Source organism: Brassica oleracea, chromosome C5 (assembly GCF_000695525.1).
Source record: "Brassica oleracea var. oleracea cultivar TO1000 chromosome C5, BOL, whole genome shotgun sequence".
Taxonomy (NCBI): domain Eukaryota; kingdom Viridiplantae; phylum Streptophyta; class Magnoliopsida; order Brassicales; family Brassicaceae; genus Brassica; species Brassica oleracea.
Window position 1 is genome coordinate 4,953,305 of NC_027752.1, and position 4,338 is coordinate 4,957,642.

At 38.6% G+C, this 4,338-nt stretch overlaps 1 pseudogene; it reads right to left on the minus strand.

Moving 5' to 3' along the window:
- Window positions 1-1,300: 1,300 nt before the first annotated feature.
- Window positions 1,301-2,066, minus strand: LOC106344321 (annotated as a pseudogene).
- Between the last annotated feature and the right edge of the window lie 2,272 nt (window positions 2,067-4,338).

Genomic DNA, 4,338 nt, shown 5'->3' on the forward strand with positions numbered 1-4,338 from the left:
AAAAAAAAATTACACATAAAATAATCATGATTTTTGTTAACTGGGTGGATCATTATTTATATGATATCGCATACGAAAGAAAATTTTTTGTTTTAAAAATTATCTAATTAACTCTATACTCATTTTTTTATATTTTTTATATGATATCACACATTCGTAAAAAAATAGATAGTTTAAGATGCAAAAAAAATATTTACTTAATGAATATAATATGAACGAATATTACAAATACATCATTTAATAAAAAAAATAATTAAAAACTGAAAATTCATATCCGTGCTGTCAGAATCTAGTAAGTTTTAAAAAAGGCCACATGGCACTTGGAGCCACCACAAAAAGGCAAACCTAATTGTAAGACCGGTACGACTAATAAAAATTATTTAAACAATCTATAGATTAATTCAAGATTCTGAGAGATACTGCCCAAATAGGCAAATATATCAACTGACCTAACCATGTCTATTTAATGAATAAAAGACTTCTACAGCGGGAATATACTCTACGACAAGGGCATATATAGTAGCTAACGTGCATATTTGTAATAATATTCAGGCAACATAAAATAAGATTTAAATATTGAAAATATGACAATGGTATATATAGAACTATAAGTACAGTAAGTTATGCATTCGGATTCGAGCATATTCGTTCCTCTACCGGGTCTTATTGTTATCATAATAAAATCAACTTTGTTGTCATGTGGTTTTGTGCATCTTATAAATATATATGGTCGAGAAAAAAAGTATTTACTTTTAAGAAGATCCCTTTGCTCGAGTCTCGACTCTGCCGCCATGTTCATATACTAGCTGTATACATACGTTAATCATACATAAATCTACAAAAAAATCAGTTACCTGATATAAGCATATATTCGTCTATATTACTTTGCTGTGTAGTTAATTTCGTGCTAACAAAAGAGAGTAGTCCCAATATTTTTTACTAACAAAAACATGATCATTAAGCACAATGATAATAGATAAACAATGATAATAGATAACGCCATACTGGAAATTTGTTCTAAGTTGAACCCAATATGACTAACATTTTTTTTTTGTCTAAATGTTAAGATTTATAACAATTTTCTGAGTTTTACAATGTTGTGATTGACACAACTTATTACAAAATGGAGCAAATGAAAGAGTAAAAGAGAGATCAGTTTAGAAAGGGTAGCATTAACTATAAGGGGAAACAAACCAAAAGTACAACTCGAGAAGGGAGGGCGAGGCTGCAGTTACTGATGGAAGCGAGAGCAATCTATCCCGCGTACAACGATCCACCACCTTGAAGAACGCCTCTTGAGTCATCCAAGCATCTCTGAAAATGCGGGCATTCTTTTCACGCCATAGGTTGTAGATAATAACTTGATTCAAAAGCTTCAGCACTGCTACAGCCCGAGAAGCATGAGGTCCCTGCAGCTGCCGGCAAAGATCAACCACTGCTGCAACAGAGGTAGGAGGAAACGCTAAGAACCTGCCACAAAAACGATTCCAAGCGACAGTAGCAAACGAACACTCAAAGAACAGATGAGAATGAGATTCATCAGCATCAGAAGATAGAACACAACCTGGTGGAAGAGTTATTCCCCAAGAAATCAACTTATCTCGAGTTGGAAGTCTTTTTAGAACAGCAGTCCAAGCAATGAAAGAGCAACGAGGTATCTCCTCTTTGAACCAAACCACCGAGTGCCAATGAACCAGCGGGTTAGGAATGCGCAGCCTCTCCCAAGTTACAGAAGAGGAGAAAGAAGCATTGAAACCACCCGAGCGGTTTCTCCACAGGTATACATCACTGCCATTAGCGTCACATGGGACAGTCATTGTAGATAGTATTACTTGTAGCGTCTCAGCATATTCAGAACATGCAGGGGGTAAGTTCCAGTGTCCATCTCGAACAGCTTGCTAGACAGTAGCATTTATAGGAATCCTAAGAGACGCATGCCCTGAGCTCCCGAAGAGAAGGTGTAAAGGACCCAGCTCAGTCCAATAATCATACCAAAACAAAGTTGTATTCCCATCTCTGACGCTACAGCGGAGATAGAGCTGAAGCTCATGCCTCAAGTCAAGCATGCTTCGAACAGTCTTTGAAAACCTCGGCGAATCGTTAATAAGCCAAATGCATCTTCCTCCAAATCTGTTGCTTTTCAGCCAAGGAACCCATAGAGACCCTGAAGCAGAGAAGAAAACCCAGATTCTCTTCAATTTGAAAACCATCTCAAAGCCCTCAATTTTCCTAATTCTCAAACCTCCCTCTGTTTTTGGTTTACAAATATCTGACCAAGAAATTCTTGCTCTAACCGCTGAGGAAGTGTTATTCTTCCATAGGAAACCAGAACAAAGAGAATCCACTTTTGCATAAAACCATTTTGGTAGCACAAAAACAGAGCTCCAGAAGTTCACCATGCCGTATATAACCGAGGAAATCATCTGAACTTTACCAGCAAATGAAAGGAATTTTACTGTCCAAGAGTGAAGTTTAGCAGTAATATGATCCAATAACGGTTGCAAGGTAGATGCTGAGATCCTTTTGGGGCTTAAAGGCAATCCTAAATATCTTGTTGGAAACTCTCCACGCTTGAAACCCGAAGATCACTTAGAACAGAAACTTGAATATCAAAGTAACTTCCATAGAAGATCTCAGATTTTGACTCATTTGTGTATAACCCGGACCAGTCCTTGAATTGGCGCATTACATCCTTGACACCCGACGTTGAAGCACGAGAACCATCAGAGAAAACCAAGAAATCATCCGCAAATAATAAGTGAGTGAGCTTAGGAGCAGTACAGAGCGGATGTAACCTAAAGGCACCATCAGCCTCGGCCTTGTTCAACAGAAGAGATAGTACTTCCATCAACATAATGAACAAATAAGGAGAAATAGATCACCCTGTCGGAGACCCTTCTTACCCTCAAAAAATCTTGCTAGCTCACCATTAATAGCAACAGAAAATCTGGCTGAGGAGATACATTCAGTGATCCAAGAGATAAACATAGGCGGGAATTGTTGCGCTTCAAGAACTTTAATCACAAAGTCCCAGCAGACAGTGTCAAAAGCTTTTCGAATGTCTATTTTAAGCATATCACTCTTAAGACAAGAGGGTTTATTGTAATCCTTGATGAGCTCGGTTGCTAATAGAACATTCTTCCTCAGGCTACGACCTTTCAAGAAAGCCGCTTGATTTGGACTAACACATTTGGTGAGAATAGGCTTGAGACGGTTCGCAATGATTTTTGAGATAAGCTTGTAAACAATGTTACAACAGCTGATGGGTCTGTAGTCACCAAGCGCGCATGCTTGAGGCTTCTTTAGAATTAAAACTATTGATGTAGTGTTCATGTCTTTGAGGAGGCGACTATTCCTGAAAAACTCTCGAACAGCTATGATGATGTCCTCGCCCACTGTCTCCCAAGACGCTCGAATAAACTCAACTGAGTAGCCATCCGGTCACGGGCTCTTGTTCAGTGGCATAGAGAATAATGTTTCTTTTATTTCAGCTGCAGTTTCCTCACATTTCAAGTAGTTCTGCTGAAGTTCGGAGCAGCGGAAAGGGAGCATATTTCTCAGCTCATTAGTCGTGGCCGAAGAGAAATGAAGGTCAGTAGAACCAAGAATCCCTTGGAAGTAATCAGCAGCATGTGCTTTTATATCCTCTACTCCGTAGAGAAAATTTTAATTGCCATCCTTCAGAAAGTGTATATGATTATTTGAAGTGTGATGAGATACCATTCTATGATAAAACGGGGTGTTGCGGTCTCCAAGATTAGCCCATCTAACTCTTGATCTCTGTTTATAATATTTCTCCGCAGCCTTGAGAAGAATGTTCAACTTATCGCGTTCAGGGTGTTGTTCAACTTATCGCGTTCAGGGTGCTCTTTTCGGACTGTAGACCCATCAGGCGAGGTAAGCAAACGTCTCTGGAGCTCATCCACCTTTTATTCTTGAGCCTTAACTCTTTGGGAGATACCACTAAAGTGTCGTTTGTTAAGACTACGCAGAGGCCTCTCTAACAACTTTAGCGATCGAATCAACTTGAATTGATCTGTACCCATAATCTGGCCACATTTCTAAACTTCACTAACTGTTTCAGCATACTCCAGATGATCTATCATATGATGGAAGAATTTAAACGGTTTGATAACCTGTCGTCTGATAGTTGTCAATATGACTGACATTGTAATATGAACAGAACAAATCCCCAAAATTTGTTTCCCATATTTTCTTATTTCACGTATACAAACAGAGGCGGACACACATGGTGAAATGTCAACTGACACAGGTTAAATTATAAAAACCAAATATGCAAGCTGTGGTGCAATATGTTACCCTGGCTATTTTGGTCAG